Raw genomic sequence first — 17,688 nt, 5'->3', positions numbered from 1 at the left:
AGGTTGTAACAATAGTGGCCCAGAGGCTAAATTCAGGCAGGAACATTGTTTCGTTTGCCTGCAGCTTGTTAAAAATAAATAATTGCATAGAAAGATCTAGATTTGTGTCTTGTCTCAGCAGATCGAAGAGCTAGTGACTTTGGTCCCGTACCTGCCTGGCATGTCTGCTAGGGGTCCGAGGCTGGGGGTCAGAGGGGTCAGAGGCCGGGGGCCAGGCAAGGCACATCCGAGAGAAGAGACGTACAGTCATCACTCATCGGCACGGCCACCCCTACCTGGCACTTGTTAGATCTGTGTGCAGCTCTCACATATAGCTTTGTTTACCAAAGTAGGAGAAACATTTATACCCAATAACTCATTAAAATTTAAAGAATGCCAGGTACAAAGCAGTTGGGACCCCAGGAAAACACCCTGCTGGCTTGGAGCTAGAACTGGACCGCAGGCCACCAAAGCATTTTCTAACAAATGTTCTAGAACTGAAGTTACGGTAGTTAGCGCCTCGATTTAGGAAGCTGAAAATAGCTGTCGTGCGCTAACAGGCGTGTGCTCTGACCTCTGTCCCCCGTCTGGAAGCACTCTGCTTCCTTTCATCGCTGGACACTCACTTTTGTGTACCAGCTCACCACTAGTTACAGCAAAGGAGCCCAAATAACGGCTCAAGGGGACCTGCCAGACTGCAGGGCTTTTCCTAAAACTAAACCAAAACACTGCCAGGGGCCCAGGGACTATTCACGGTTTGGGATTCCTTTTACTGTTGCGATTATTTATTTCTACTTTTGTGGACTCCAAGTCACTAAACGTGGAGGCTGTCAGGGTGCTTTGACACTCAGACTCCCCTCAGGAGAGAACCTGCCGCCGGGGGTTGGGGGGTGCCTGCCGGACCTGACTGCCCGAAGGGCGGGGCCCGAGGACCCCAGGCTGACGTTCTCAGAGCCACATCCTCCCAGGCCTCCCCGCTCCCTGTCCCCTCACTCAGGGGTCGGATCACCCCCTCCAGCCCCCACAGTGTGCCCCCCCCGAACCTCCTGCACGTCCCATCTTGGCGTCCTCCTCACGCGGAACCCAAACAGGTGACGGCTTCATCTAACAATCTGACTTGTCTTATTTTGGCAAAAATCACTCCTAGCAAGCCATATTTTGGAAGGTATACCAATTGATTCATTTCTCTCTGAACATAAGGATGACGTGTTTCCTCATTCATTCATCCAATCAGTCACTCCAATTAGCCTGGGGCGATGGTCTAATTAGAAATCAATGTATGAGAAGCATAACCCGATCACCAGCACATTCTTTATGGTAAGAGTCAACAGGCCGCTCTTCACTTTACCGCTACTGAGAGGAAAATGAAAAGCTGAGCACAGATGAATCTGCATAAATGGAATTTCTTTCTTCCCCAGGCAACATCATTTCTAGCGTGTACCTGTTTCTATCATCTTCAATGGGGGTTTCCGGGCCCCAGTCCACCAAGTCTCGCCTCCTACAAGCGAAAAGGTTTTTTTAAATGAATACTTCTGTGAAGCCAGTCACTGAGTTTCTGCTTCAAAAATGCAGATTTTCATAGACTGAGTTTTCTGAGCACCGCGTTGGTTTGGATTCAATGACACCTTGTTGGAAATCTAGATGCGTCGCTTGCCAGCCGAGGGACTGTGGCCAAGCTCTCCCACCCAGTTCCTCCAGCTGTGTAATGGGGCAATACCCTGTCCTCACAGAAACAACATAATGAGCCCATAAGATGCCTCATGGAGATGCAATAATTGGAGCTGTTGTCATCAGACTAGACGCAAAGCAGGGACACACTGAACGTCAGCATATACTTATAAAGTTTTCAGGTCAGCAAACTGAGTGATGAAGAGAAAAAGAACCCCCGTTGCTGGAGCTCTGGAATTCAGCCCCCCACCCCACGCCCGCCCCCGGGAATGCAGCCAGCGGGGCTCACAGGACCCGTGAGAGCAGATGGGGTAAAGGTGTTCCTCACTGCAGCTTCTCAACGCTGCTCAGGGTAGAACTCGCTACCAGCCTTCTTATCGCTGCTTTCGCTCCCCACCCACTTTCGGAGGGAACTGAGAAGAGCCACATCAATGATGCATGGCCTCCCGGGGCCACCTGAGGACAGGCCTCTCGGCTGCTGGCAGGCAGCTCCCACCAGGAGCGCCCAGCTTCAGCTTCGGTTTTTAGTCCTGCGTGATGCGAAGCACTTCTGCCTGGAAGAAGACATCTGCCTGTCACATACTGAAGGATACAGTTTCTTTCAACACTAATATTTAAAATGTATCCTATCTGTGACCTTCTGGCTGCACTTGCGGAAAGACATGGCGAATTAAAGCACAGCGTCCAGGGCCAAAGGCTCCAGCCCTGCGGCGGGAACTTGGGCCAACTTTCCCTGGGCATCTGCTCCTCTGCCTCCAAAGAGAAACACAGATGCCGCCCCCAGATGATCCGTGTTTCGGTTTCTAGCACTTTGCTCCACAAAGATAAACAGGACATGGTGAATTCTTCTCAATAATTAAACGAGAGACTGTCCCAGGCTGGACCACTCATGTGTTTACCTAAAATCCAGCATTTTGAAATCAGTAATTTAGGATTAGTTTAAGATTATTACGAAGTGGTTTTAGAAACAACGGATTAAGTCAGAGTCATTTCGCTTTACAATGTGAATCAACTCATTTAAAACCTCAAGCATTCCTTGGTTAACCAAAAGTAAAATCCATGAAATTTCCAAGCAATTGTTTTACAAAATTCAGTCCAATCTGACTGTAACATACGTTTCTCAATGAGAAGACTGAGTAACTAAAGATCTTATGTCATACAGTCAAATCATTAAGAAACAGGCAAATGTAGCCAATTGTATCCAATGCTTTGCCACAACTTGTAACAGTAAAATATTAGAGTTTCTGATGAGGCCCAAGAGAGGGAAGAAAAAGATGGAAGCAGAAGCCACTGCTTCTGCCCCAGGTGGACTTTGATGGGGGGCTAACTGCTAACAGCGAGGGGCCGCCACTGATCTCCACTGAAGCCCCCTGTCCTGTCTCCCACGCTAGGTCAGGCTGAAAGCCAGGGGAAGATGTGTGTTTTGGGGGTCCAATGCGATTGGAAGCATTGACCACACCCTCCCTTCCACCCCGCCCCGGAAAACCCAGTAAATTGGCTCTTCTCAAACACAATTTCTGTTTCTCATTTTCCTTGTTTATACTGATTTCAACATTTCCCTCCTACCTCTGATTTGACCAGAGATAAAAGTGTTTCCAGACTCTTAGCAGACAGATGGGGCTGAGAAGGTGGGAGTCCATGGATCTTAGTTTAAATTCTGGTCACGCCGATTTGCGACCCAACCTTCGGGGGGTAACCCAACCTCTGGGTTTTCTCAGACCACTCTTTTCCAAGGTGGAAGTTCTAGCAGAGTTGTCACATGTAAAGGGCTAACCCTGTGTATCAGGACCCACGCTGGTTAACGTGGGACGCTGGAGTAAACACGGACAGCCCAGATCACTTCGGTGAATGCACTCTTTCTAACTTCCAAAATAAACAACTGCTTTCAGTGTGCTTCCCTGGCCCTGGCACCTAGACATGGGACAGACACATGGAACATCAGCCTGCCGGCCCTGCCTCCCAGGAGGCGGCTTCTGGAGTCCACACCCTGGCAATGCAAGTGTCCTTCCTGCACCTCCCTTCACCTTCTACGACAGGGACTTTAACCCTCTGCTCCCGCACCTTCTCCAGGCTACTGCTCGGCCTAGGCCTCTTGGCAGACATGCCCCCGCAGGCCCCACGCAGGTGGGGTGAACAGCATGCTCCGACCAACACAGCCAGTCTGCGTGCCCGTGAAGTGTGGTTCAGAACATCAAGGCCTGCGCCTTCCAAGGCCCAGAGGAGGCCCTGTGTATGCTGACCCTCAGCCACGTGTGTGGGCGTTCTGAATGTCAATCACGTGTGTGTGAACGCCAATCACACGTAGCACCTTTTTTTAAACAATGTAATCAGGAAGATTCCCTCAGAGTGGCTGAGAAAGGGATACAGAAGTGAGTTGTAACAGGCCAACTCTGCAACTTTGAAGGAGAGGAGGGTGGAGTTAGGATGCAAAGAAGGGGGAGGGAAAGCAGTAAGGAAATGATCAAATTAGAGAATGTGCAGAATCTCACTGAGATCCCTTATGAAGCTTTTAAACGGAGAAAACGTTCATTAGCAGTCCCTAAATGAGTACAGTCAGCCAGCAGAGCTGTAATTTAGAACACGTAGGGGATCCCCCCCCGGCTTAGTCCAGCATCACTGGGCCCCTCAAAACACAGCCATCGCCAGGCCACCACACACCGCTCGGGGTTTGGGATCTCTGGGTGGTTTCCACCCTTAATATGGGTGGCAGTTCTCATTCCAGTCTATCTCACGGCCAACGGCCCACCTCATTTTTCCTTCTCGTGAGATCATATTTCCTATGAAAAGGAACCTAACTGCTCTAGTATTCTCTTAGAGGAGGCTGTATATAGTGTGCTTTAAAAAAAAGTCTGGGGTGTGGGGTTTCCCTGGTGGCACAGTGGTTAAGAATCCCCCTGCCAATGCAGGGGACATGGGTTCGAGCCCTGGTCCGGGAAGATCCCACATGCCACAGAGCAACCAAGCCCGAGCGCCACAACTACTGAGCCTGCACTCTAGAGCCCGTGAGCCACAACTACTGAGCCCGCATGCCACAACTACTGAAGCCCGCACCTAGAGCCAGTGCTCTGCAACAAGGGAAGCCACCGCAGTGAGAAGGCCGTGCACCGCAACGAAGACCCAACACAGCCAAAAAAAAAAAAAAAAAAAAAAAAAAAAGTTGGAAGAAAGAAAGAGAGGAACCAGCACAATACTTTCAAGGTAGCTTCAACTGCTAGTCACAGCCTGCCTTCCTGAGACCCTCGGGCAGGATCAACCGACCTGGGTGCTCTGGGCGGCCCTGGGGTGGCGGTGGTTTTCCTCCCAAATGGCTCTTGGATTACTGACCGACCCCATCACCTGACTGGAACCGTGGAAATTCACAGACGGCCTTTGGTCCAAGCGCCAAAGTCAAATCTGAACACTCAGCACCCACCACTGCTGCGCATTCCCACCTGCAGCCCTCCCTGCTGGCCGAGCAAAAAGTGAAACTAACCCCCGGCCGTAGATAGAGCGCAGGGTCGGGGGAGCGCTCGGGGCCGGGTCCCCAGCGCCCAGAAACCGAGGGGGGGGGAGGGGGGCACGTCGCGTCCGCGGGGAGCAGAGGGGCCCGAGAAACCCCGCGGGGAGAGGGGCGGGGGTGTCGTGCCCTCGCCCAGCCGGGTCGCCCGCCCCTCCTGGGGTGCCCCGGCCCTGGCCGCGCGCCAGCCCGGACCGGCGCGCCCGGCTGCAGCGCCGCAGGCGGGCCTGCGGGGACGGGGAGGGGACGGGGCCTGGGCCTGGCCGGACGAGGCCCCGGGGAGGCCGGGAGGGGACCCGGGGCCCGCGGGCCCCAGTCCCGGTCCTCCCGCAGGCCCCGCGCCGGGCGGAGCGCTGCCAGCCCACTGCGGCGCGGGGCCCGGGTCGGGGGCGACCTGGGACGGCGGTGGAGGCAGCCCCGACCTCGGGCGGCGGGCCGGGCGGGGGCCCGACCTGGGGGCAGCGCCGCTCACCTGCAGCCGCCGCCACCTGCTCGTCGCGCGCTCGGCCCCGGCGTCGCCTCCGGGCCGTTCCGGCCGCTGCGCTCCGGCCCTGGGCGCGCCCGGCCCTGCGTCGGGCCTCAGCGAGTGCGGCGCCCGCCGCCCCCGGCCCCCATCCCGCCCCGCCCGGCCCGCCGCCCTCCGCCCTCGGCCGCGCCGCCCCGCCACTTCCTGTGCGCGGCGATCCCACAGTTCCGCCGGCGCGCGGGGCGGCGGGGACACGCGGGGAGGGGACACGGGACGTGCGGGGGGGACACAGCGGGGAGACATGCCGGGGACGCGGGAGTACAGGGGAACAGTGGGGAGGGAATACGGGTCGGGGGGGACACAAGGGGGGGACACAAGGGGGGATAAGCCAAGGGGACAGGGAGGTACAGGGGGACAGCGGGGAAAACATGAGACACGTGGGGAGACAGGGGGACACCGGGGTGGGCGGCCTGGCGGGGCGCCGGCTGCGAAGGGACGGGCCCGTGTCCAGTAACGCACACGGCTGGAGCACCCGGAGGGCTTGGGGCCGGCGGGACACTTTGGGGGCGGGACAGCGAGGTCGGTGGAGGGCTGGATTGGGGGTGGAGGGAGGGGATCCGTCGGGGGCACAGACCGCCTGGAGGCTGGACCCAGGGCTGGGGGAACTGCATGGTGGGCCGGCATACGTGGCGGTGGAGGCGGGGGGGGGGGGGGGGGGGGCGGTGGCGGCAGGCAGCACCACGGACAGTGCGGACCTCCTGGACTGCCCCATCTCCCCAGGGGCCCCGCTGCGCGCACTAGGGGTGTTTCCAGGCATGAGACTCCCCCCAGGCCACGGTTACCGCCGTGGGGCAGGGTGGGGGGTCTCGGGGGGTCGCCGTGGGGGACGTCCTGGGAGCCGCTGGTCCGCGCGAGGTCGTGTTTCAGACCCAAGTAAAGCGCCCTTTGACTTCTTTACAGTTGGCCCTCGGCTGGCAACGTTGTATCCGTATTTGACCCTGGAGGAAGCCTCCCCGAATTGGGGTGGGGGGAGGCGGTCGCCCTGAACCGGCCTCGCTAGCCCCACCCGTCGCCCGTGGTCCCTGACAATGTCCCCTCCTGGAAGAAGGGCTGCCTGCATCCCCTGCCAGGCCCCAGGCCTGAGGGAGCGTCCAGGCGGGGCTGTCTGGCGCTGGGCTGTACACAAGGGTGGAGGGTCACCTCCAGTCTGTACTCCGTTCCTCCGTGTGGCCTGCCCCCTGCTCGGGTCCTCAGGTCCCAGGTGGCCCTCCTGAGCTGGGAGGAGCTTCCTTTGAAAACTGTTTACAATACCAGGCGCTGTTGCTGTCTGCTGGGCCTTATTTTAAGCCACCTCGAATTCTTTCAGAAAACACCCTGACTAAAATAAACATACCTGCACCTGTTCCACTCACAATCCCTTATCCTTGAAAAAGGCAGTATGGTTGGCAATGTTCATGTAAATTTAATATTGTGAAGCCTTGGGCCTGGCACTGCTTCTTCAGTCGTGGATCCTATAGATGAATCCCCACAGGCATCTGCAGGTGTATGTACAGGAGGTCCTGACACAGCATATATTACGGGAAGGAACAAAAACAAACCCTGAAACAACCAACAAGACACCTTGTTAAATAAACTCTGGAATATTCATTTAATGTTTATTTATTTATTTATTTATTATATTTATTTTTGGCTGTGTTGGGTCTTCGTTTCTGTGCGAGGGCTTTCTCCAGTTGCGGCGAGCGAGAGCCACTCTTCATCGCGGTGCGCGGGCCTCTCACTGTTGCGGCCTCTCCCGTTGCGAAGCACAGGCTCCAGACACGCAGGCTCAGTAGTTGTGGCTCACAGGGCTAGCCGCTCCGCGGCATGTGGGATCTTCCCAGACCGGGACACGAACCCGCGTCCCCTGCATTGGCAGGCGGATTCTTAACCACTGCGCCACCAGGGAAGCCCCTAATAATTTTTTATTTTAAAACAAAGATTGTAGTAATTCTATACATGCTGATAGTACATAATCTCTAAGATGAAGTTAAAATAAAAAATAAAGAGAAGATACAGAGCATCTTCTATCCAATGATCCCTTTTCTGTATCAAAAAGCAATATACGCATATACACGTCCAGAAAACATCTGGAAGGATAAACATGAGACTGTCATTGGCTGGGCTGGGGTGAGGAAACTTTATTGTATGCTAAGTGGTAAAGTTTAAATGCATCATACCCACACATTTTATAATTACTTTTTAAAAAAAAACTAATTAAAGTGCATCTCATCATTTAGGCATTCGATGGCCCCTTAATAGTTACTTTGAGCTTTGAGATCAGCTCAGTAAGACCGTGTTTGTCTCAACAGCATAAATTGTGAGCAATCTAACCTATAGTCATTGTGAATCTATGATCACTCAGACCTCAGCTGAGCAGGAATTTGCCTCTGGAAAATCTCCCCTGAGCATATGAACAGAGTAAACATATGACGGGAACTTGGAAGTCAGCCAAGCAGCCCTTAGCTCCTGACCAGGCCCTGTGCAGTGCACGTGTTCATGTTGACAGGAGATGTGGCCATCGCTAAGATTTACTGAAAGCTATTATTTCACCTACTTATCAAAGCAAGGCCGTGAGGTAGAGACAGTTAGCATCCCATTTTACAGTTGTGGAAACTGAGGCCCAGCAAAGCTCCACCGGTGTACGGCTGGTGGCAGAGCCAGCAGCCTGGCTCCAGGCCCTGACTCGGCCACAAGGATGGAGCTTCTCATGACCCCAGTAAGGATGCTGTCTTGCTAAGAGAGAAACTCTGGCCCCTAGCCTGCTGAATTAAAATGAGGAAAGGAAAAGTCTCACCTAGAATATTATTTGGCACAGGTATGTAGACAGAGGGCATTTCTGCCATGAATGAGCCAAGGAAAAGTAGGATCTGAGTACCAAAAAGAGGTGTGAGCTAAGCCCTGGGAGAGGGACTTCTCTGTTCATTATCTGTTCTAATTCTCAGAACGAACTTGCTGGCATCCCATTTCACAGATAAGTAAACCAGAGACTGAGAGGTGATCCCAAATCAAATGGCAGACTGCTGCCCACCCCAAGCCCAGAAGGAGTCTTTCCAGCTCTGAAACACTCTCATTGGGAACTTTCCTGTCAAGACCAGCTCAGGTGCCCGGGGCAAAGGGGAGGGGTCCAGGCGGGTCTGGGGAGGGGCCAGCGTGCCTGGCGGAGGGCTCCTGGAGCAGCTGGACATCCGACCGGGGAACTGAGAGCTGGGGCTTGGAGCCAGCCTTGGACTGTGCCTTTGGACAAGGACATTGCCCTTTGGAGTCTTAGTTTCCTTTTCTGTAGGGCGAGGAGATTCCCACCAGGACTTCGGTGATTCCAAGGGTGTGCCAGGAAAGCCACAGGCCCTGGGGCTAATTCAGGCATTTTTAAAAGCCTAAGACAAAACTTTATATTTACCCAAGATGCAAAAATTAACCAACACCAAAGATAATAACTTTGCTGGAAATGTATTAACTCCAGCACGTTAATACTAATCTGAAATGGGTAGACGGTACAGGTTTTTAATACATGATAGGAAAACGTTGATAAATGCAAAGTTTTCAGGAGACAAATTATTTTACATAAATAAATTGTGCGTGTGTATATATATATATAATTTTTTATTTTTATTTATTTATTTTTGGCTGCGTTGGGTCTTTGTTGCTGAGCGCGGGCTTTCTCTAGTCGCGGGGAGAGGGGGCTGCTCTTCCTTGCGGCTCGGGGGCTTCTCATTGCAGTGGCTTCTCTTGTTGCGGAGCACGGGCTCTAGGCACACGGGCTTCAGTAGTTGTGGCATGTGGACTCAGTAGTTGTGGCTTGCCAGCTCAGTTGCTCCGCAGCATGTGGAATCTTCCCAGCCCGGGGATCGAACCTGTGTCCCTTGCATTGGCAGGCGGATTCTTAACCACTGCGCCACCAGGGAAGTCCCTAAAATTTTAAACATAGGCTTCTTCAAGGGCAAAAATTACACGAGGGTTTTTCTCAGCAGAGAGACTAGAAGCCCCAGGACACACCAAGCCCCACCCTCCAGGTGACTGTGGAGAAACTGAGTTGGGCCTAGAGGTGCAGAGTCAGACAAGAATGTCGACACCCATCAGACATCCGAGTGTCAGTGGAGAATATAATGCAGAGGGGGCTCTGGGGAGGTGCCTGGCCTGACCAGCCTGCAGGTCAAAGTCAAGGTCACAAGAGCAGTGAAGCCAGTGCCCGGCCCAGGAGAGATCTCCGGCAAACCTCCGGCACACAGGGAAGCTGTGCGTGCAGGGGTGAAGCCCTGGGTTCAAATCTGGTTGCACATTGTACTAGCCGCTTGGCCAAGTGGGGATGACAGTGGCTTCTGTGTGTGGTCATCCTGTCCAGGGGACTGAGGCCCTGTAACCTGAGCACAGGGCCTGCTGAGCTGTTAGCTGTGGATGGCCATCAATACCTTTGTAGAGTCCCATGGGAGAATCAAGGCGCCAGAGGAAGGACAGCTGGGCCAGAGGGCAGGCCAAGGGGCAGATCGGGGCTCCCCAGGCCCCAACCAGTCAGTGTCTGGGGCACTGGGGCATGTCTGCCTGTGGCCCGATGCCCCTACCAGGCAATCTTTGCTCTGAACCTCAGTCAGCTGCATGGAGGTCTGAGGCTTCCCCCGCCCAGTCCTGCCCCCCTTTATCTTTCACAGGTGTTACAGTGGCCCCACCCAAGCCCCTTGCACCCTAACCCTGCTCTGTGTTCTGCCTGGAGACCCCACTTGACACAGAGACCTTGCCCCCCACACCTTGCTTAGAAGTGCTACTTGACCAGGGCACTCCGGATATGCACTCAACTCTGCAGACTGACTGGGGTATGGGGAAGCCATCCTGGCTTATACAGGACTTGGCCTGTACTTTATGTGAACTAGAGCCCCTGTCTTATGGCCTGGCAAACATGCATTACCTCTGCTCTAACCATTAAAGAAAACAATGCTTTATCCAGAAATAAGAATGTCCACTTTGAAGACAGGGATGAATGCTGGTCCTCTTTAAAAGATGAGTTTCCCTCCCAGATGCCAAGGCCATACTGACTTGCTGTGTATGTGCTAATCTGTCTCTTCTGAAACCGTGAAGGAACACACCCCTGTCACGTTTGATGTTTGCTCTCCGTTCTGGCAAAAACCACATAAAACTGCTGAAGACCATGCTTTCCTCCTCGGTGGAGACTACACTCCAGGCTAGGGTCCTTGGCTTGAATAAAACTCTCTTCCATTCTTTTTTGTTGTTGTTGTTAAGAAATTTTTTATATATATATATATATATATTTTGATGTGGACGATTTTTAAAGTCTTTATTGAATTTGTTACAATATTGCTTCTGTTTTATGTTTGGATTTTTTTTTTTTTTTTGGCCGCAAGGCCTGTAGGATTTTAGCTCCCCGACCAGGGATCAAACCCACTCCCCCTGCATTGGAAGGTGAAGTCTTAACCACTGGACCGCCAGGGAGGTCCCGTCTCTTCCATTCTTATTATAGATTGCTTATTTTTTATTATTTTTAAATTTTTATTATATTTTTATTTTTTTTATATTTTTATTATAAATTTTATTATCTTTTTTATCATTTATTTTTATTATTTTTTAAAATTTTATTGTAGTAGAGTTGATCTACAATATTATGTTAGTTTCAGGTGTCCAACAAAGTGATTTGGACGTACATATATATATAAAATAAGAATATATATATTCTTTTCCAGACTCTTTCCCATTGTAGGTTATTACAACATATTGAATATAGTTCCCAGTGCTGTACAGTCAATCCTTGTTGTTTATTTATTTTCTATACAGTAGTGTGTATCTGTTAATCCCACACTCCTAATTTATCGCTACCCACCCCCTTTCCCCTTTGGTAATCATAAGTTTGTTTTTTATGTCTGTGAGTCTGTTTCTGTTTTGTATATAGATTCATTTGTATTATAGTTTAGATTCCATGTATGAGTGATATCATATAATATTTGTCTTTGTCTGACTTTGTTTAGTATTATAATGTCTAGGTCCATCCATGTTGCTGCAAATGACATTCTTTTTTATGGCTGAGTAATATTCCATTATATATATATATATCTCACATCTTCTTTATCCACTCATCTGTCGATGGACACTTAGGTTGCTTCCATCTCCGGGCTATTGTAAATAGAGCTGCAGTGAACATTTTGGTACATGATTCTTTTTGAATTATGGTTTTCTCAGGGTATATGCCCAGTAGTGGGATTGCTGGGTTGTATGGTAGTTCTATTTTTAGTTTTTTTGAGGAACCTCCATACTGTTCTCCATAGTGGCTGTATCAATTTACATTCCCACCAACAGTGCGGGAGGGTTCTCTTTTCTCCACACCCTCTCCAGCATTTATTATTTGATGATGGCCATTCTGACTGGTGTGAGGTGATACCTCACTGTGGTTTTGATTTGCATTTCTCTAATAATTAGTGATGTGAAGCATTTTTTCACGTGCCTGTTGGCCATATAGATTGTGTTTGTTTTGTTTTGACCGTGCCGCACGGCATGTGGGATCTTAGTTCCCTGACCAGGGATCGAGTCCATGCCCCCTGCATTGGAAGTGTGAAGTCTTAACCACTGGACCGCCAGGGAAGTCCCTAGATTGTTTTTTGATTGTGTTCGAGACCAAGACAAAGGTGGCGTCATGTATACACTCATGTTCTTCTGACCTGAGGCCGTGAGTCTCCAAATCTGTACAGTCGGGGGGGGCTCCTTGTGAAGGTGGGAGCTGCCGCCCTGGGCAGGCTAGTCCACAGGATGGGCGGGCAGGGCCTCTCAAAGGAAGGTCTCACTCCCTGCAACGCTCCCCCCTACCTGGACACACACACTCAAGCAAAAACGTTCATTTTTGTCTTTGCACCAAATTGTTTTTCGAATTGTTCTCTGGGGTTAAGATAAAAAAGTGCACGCTGTTTATAAAAATTCACCTGTTCGGATTTGGTGTTTCTAACACATGTAGGAAAACTAACTCATCTCACAGGCCCAACATGCCGCCTAATTCCTGAGAAGTAGAAGGGACAACTCAAGTGCTGTTTTTAGTGGGTTCAAGGAAATCGTTCCAGAAAAAGTCATCCACTGTGTTGGTATAAGAGGAGGTGAACCTCGATGGGTGTGGGGAGGTGGAGAGAGGCTATGGAATGCCTTAAGCTTAGAGATTTAGGCATAGATACAAGATCATGACATGATTTTACTGGGAACACAATATTCTAAAAACCCAGATATTCAGAATAACAGAAGAAGAGTTGTTTCTGGAAATAAAAAAGAGAGGTGTGGATAAGCGCCCTCAGCTACCGGGAAGGAGCTGGTCTATGCAGCACCCTGGGCATTGAAGACGAGGTCTGGGTCACTTCCTGGATCCGCCCTTCTGTGTCAGGTCTCTCTGGCTAAGTCGCTAACGTCATTGGTTACGACATCACATCAGAAAGTAAGCCCAACCTTCAGCCTCAGGATGGGCTGTAGCCCGGGAACTGGGTAGATGCAAACTGAGTCAGTTTCTGTTCTTCTTCTTCAGGGCCGGTAGGCTTCGAGGGGGGCAGTACGGCTGAGTCCTCTGGTGCCTCCTGCCCCTAAAGTGGAATGCCTTCTGTCAGAGCTGGTGGAGAGGGGCGTGGTGGTCCTGTGTCACAGGGACGGTTCAGCTGGGGGACGGGGGCGGCTCCTGCCAGCGTCTGCGCCCTGTCTGTGTGAGCAGATGCGAACCTGCTTGCAGGCTTGGGAGGGTCTGCCGCGAGGCCTTCCCCAGAGACCTCTGGACGGGGGTCCGCAGGGGTGAGCAATCTCTTCACATCTCCTCTGAGTTTGTTAGGGCTGCAGTGACAAAGTACCACAGCCTCGGTGGCTCAAATGACAGATATTCATTGTCTCACGATTCCGTAAACTGGAGGCCCAAGATCGAGGTGTCAGCAGGCCTGTTCCTCCCGAGGCCTCTCTCCTGGGGATGTAGATGGCCGTCTTCTCCCTGTGTCCCCACATGGCCATCCCTCTGTGTGTGTCTGTGTCCTCATCTTCTCTTCGCATAAGGACACCTGTCACGTTGGATTAGGGCCACCCCTGTGACCTCATTTTACCTTAATCACTTCTTAAAAGGCTTCACACAGTCGCATTCAACACATGTTGACTACACAACTTCAGTGTATGAATCTGGGGGACATAGCCCCCCAAACACTCAGCCCAAAATATGAGTGCTCTCTCTCTTTATTTTTATTTTTTGCAATACACATGTATTACTTATGTAACACTGAAACGTATTTTAAAGTAACCTACGTCTTATAAATACAAAGATGCCAGGGGAAGACGAGCTGTACCTGGAGCTGCCGTTGTGAAAGCAGAAGTGGGCTCACGTGGAGAAACGGAGATGCTAATTGGCCGGGTCAGTTCGCGCCTCTGTTCCATCCCTGCCTTCCCTGCCGTCCACCTCAGCCAGGCTCAGCTGGGACCGCTACCCTTCGGGGAACAGAATCCAAAGGGAATTTGGGATCTGGTAGGAAAGAGAAGATGGGAACACAAGTAATGACGATTTGAGTCCCAGGGCATTCCTCTGACACTGTCCTGGGATCACCTTCGACAGGAAGCGTCCCAGCCCCTGCCGACCCAGCGAGTCGGAGTCGGGGCCAGGAGTAATCAGAGCCGCGTGGTAATAGTAACAACGATGCTGACGCTGACGGCAGCCCCTCCACGGGCAGCACCATTCTACGTGTTTTCACTTCGTCCCCCAACATCACTGTGAGGCAGGGACTGTTGTTGTTCCCTGTTTTCACGTGAGGAAACTGAGGCACAGAGAGGCTAAGTAATTTGTGTGAGGTCACACAGCCAGAAGTGTGGAAGCCAAGTCCCTTGGCTGGAGATCTTGTTTGTTCGACCCCTTGTGAATAATTTCAATAAAAGTAAAAGGGACAGAACCTCCCCCCTTTGATGAAAAATCTTCCCCCAGTTAGAGCTGGCCACGGAGACTTTCAGCGGAGTAACGAAGGGGTCAGGAATGGAAGCCCCCCAGCGGGTGGGGGGTCGGCCTGGATGTCTCCACGCCCCCCTCAGCCCTCCAGGGAGAGCTGGTCCGCAAGCAGGATGCCTGCTCGGATGGGGTGCCGTCTCTCTGGGGACAGGCCTCTCCCCTTCCGCAGCCCCTCCCCCAGTGCCAGACCCCTGCCAGGACCCCCAGTTTCACAGCTTATGACCTGGGCATATTTGACCTCTGGAGGAACACGGAAATCAGAATTCCTGGAGCAGAGTCGTCATGAGGGCGAAAAGAGCGCAAAGCATCTACTGCTGTCACTGCCCAGAGACCTGAGCCAACAGCAGCGCCCAGCCCCCCGCCTGGGCCTCGCAGAAGTGAAAGTGGGCTGTATGTCTGCAGAGGAAGGTCTCCCCAGGGGGCCCATCAGGCCCCCAGGTGTGGACGACTGTCACTGTGAGCACCAACCCCACTGGGGCCACACCAGCACCTGCTGAGAGCCCAGCCATCTTAGAGCATCTTATAGTCCTTTGTTTTATAGCCTGTGTAAGAGGGAGGTCGTGGTTTCAGTGACGTCTCTGCCTTTCGAAGATTAGGTTTGGATGTAAGATCCCCCTGTGGTCCAGCTGCCCGTACATACCAGATGCCTGTGCGTCTGCCAGCTCCCTTGGACCAGGGAATGTGGAGCCTGCCCACAAGGTAGGACTCCTGCCCCACGGGGGTACCTTCATCCGCCACTCTGAGCCCTGCCTGGGCGCCATGGTGGGGGTCTGCACAGTGACTGCCTCTGCCCCTCTCCTTCCATCCACCCCAGCACACGCTGGGCTTTGCCCTGGGCTGTGGCTGGTGTCCACCAAGTGCCTATGAAGCGTCTACCCCAGGCAGGCTGGAGTGCCCTGCCAGTGCCAGGCCAGCCAGTGGCACCCTGACCACCTGCCTTGCTGGGCCTGTTCCCTAGGACACTGCACCAAGGTCCATGCTTCCAGCCACTGGCTGAAACCCCTATATCCAAGCACCTGCCATCTACCTGCCACTCCCCACGGTCCCTGTTGCCCTGTCCCTATCAGACACAAGGGCCACCCTGTGCCACGTTTCCTCAAAGGTGGCCTTCAGGTATCTGGCCCCCCCACCCCCTTGGGTGCTCGCTGCACAGCCCCACTTAGCACTGCCATGGCCCAGCTGTGGCCCTTGGCACGAACAGCAGCACTCACGCTCAGCTCCTCCATGACCTTGAACCTGGGCTGCTCCTCAATGACCTCCAACCTGGGCTGCTCCTCCATGACCTTGAACCTGGGCTGCTCCTCCATGACCTTGAACCTGGGCTGCTCCTCAATGATCTTGAACCTGGGCTGCTCCTCAATGACCTTGAACCTGGGCTGCTCCTCAATGACCTCCAACCTGGGCTGCTCTTGAGAGTTGCTTTGGCTGTGGGACTCCAGCAAAGGCAGTGCAAGATGTCTCTAAATGATGACACTGAACTAAATTTTAAAAGGGCTAAAATGATAAAATTTGTGTTATGTATACTATACCACAATTAAAAATAAATGGGGACTTCTCTGGTGGCACAGTGGTTAAGACTTCGAGCTCCCAATGCAGAAGGCCCGAGTTCAATCCCTGGTCAGGGAACTAGATTCCCACATGCATGCCACAACTAAGAGTTCACGTGTCACAGCTAAGGAGCAGGTGAGCCACAACTAAGGAGGCTGCCTGCCGTAGCTAAGACCTGGTGCAGCCAAATAAATAAATAAAATATTAAAAATAAATAAATAATAAAATAAAATAAATGATTTTTTTTCTGAAGAAGTGGCTTTAAAAGGACCTGCATGTGGGGCTCCTTGTCCTGCTGCTTTTGGCACCCCTGTGATCCTACCGTATATGAATGGCTGGTCTCTGGGTACTGAGGCACACAGCCCAGTCACCACCGTGCCCCCAGGGGACTGCCAGCCAACCACCGGTCACAAGGCCACTGACTGCCAGTTGACTTCAGATGCTGGTGAACTCAGCCAAAACCAGCAGAAGAATCGCCCAGCTGAGCCCAGCCTAACTGCCAACCCACAGAATCATGGGCTAAATAGATGGTTATTTTAAGCCCCTAAGTTTTGTGGTGGTTTGTTACAAGGCTGTAGCTAACCAATACACCAGCTCATCACCCTCCCTCTGCCAGCTCACACCAAGAGAGGTCTCAGCATACTCTCCTTTCAAAAATTGATGGAAAGATATAACTAATGCCTTCTGTTTCCTTGTTACTTTACAGCTGTGATCAGCTGATGTATTTCAAAGTGCTGTAAGCATTTGAGCTACCTTAATGTTGATCTAAAAAGAAATGAAAACCAGTGGTGTTCATTTATCCTAATTCCACCAGGAAGCTGCTTGAATCACTGCTCCAAGAATTTCAATTTTATAGAATATAATATAGGGAACATCCAACGGGGCTAGATTTTCAGAACTTGCTAAACTAAATTACCATAACTCCTTTCCAGTTATGCATCAGTGAGAATAAGATCAGGAATCGGGTGGGGTTTCTAGCTCTTGTACAGCACAGCTGGGCCCCAGACGCCCTTCCAGCCCACACGGCTCCTGCCCCGACCTGCTGCAGACAGAATCCTGCCTCCCCCCTCCCCCGAGCCCCCGCTCGGTGTGAGGGATGGAGCTCTCAGCGATCATGTGCTGGCTGCCCAGCGCCAAGCCAGGAACTGGGTCAAGAGGCAGCCTCCACGTCAAGAGGCCCAGTCCGTCCGGGGCGCGTGCACCAGCCATCCATCCAAGAAGTGTGGGGAAGGGGCACAGAGGCAGTGACAGAGTAGGACACGGAGAGGTGGACACAGTGCACAGGGCAGAGGAGGTCTCCTCTTGCTGGAAATGTGGCCTGTACCAGGGCTGCGAAGGGTGGCTGGGAACGTGCAGAACGGCCAGTGGAAAGGACAGCAAACTCGAGGTCTGTGCCCACCTCTGCATCACCCCAGCCCCGGCCATCTGACCTCCCACATACAAAGCACGCGCACACACTGCTCTTGCAGACGGTACCAGGAAGGTCCAAGGAGCCAGCCCCCAGGTGCCGTCCAAGTGGGATCCTCCTACCCCCACCGACAGTCACGACACCAG

At 52.4% G+C, this 17,688-nt stretch overlaps 1 protein-coding gene across 6 annotated transcripts in view; it reads right to left on the bottom strand.

The window, feature by feature from the left end:
* Positions 1–5,740, bottom strand: part of AGPAT3 (1-acylglycerol-3-phosphate O-acyltransferase 3) — a 111,018-nt gene extending 105,278 nt beyond the window's left edge. For all 6 annotated transcript variants that reach the window (XM_060151040.1, XM_060151042.1, XM_060151039.1 and 3 more), the window contains exon 1: positions 5,616–5,740. The gene's annotated coding sequence lies outside the window, so the exon portion shown is untranslated. The remainder of the gene's footprint in view (positions 1–5,615) is intronic.
* Positions 5,741–17,688: the final 11,948 nt, after the last annotated feature.

The sequence above is a fragment of the Lagenorhynchus albirostris genome, chromosome 5, assembly GCF_949774975.1.
Source record: "Lagenorhynchus albirostris chromosome 5, mLagAlb1.1, whole genome shotgun sequence".
Classification (NCBI taxonomy): domain Eukaryota; kingdom Metazoa; phylum Chordata; class Mammalia; order Artiodactyla; family Delphinidae; genus Lagenorhynchus; species Lagenorhynchus albirostris.
This window is presented reverse-complemented; position numbering and strand designations above follow the sequence as displayed.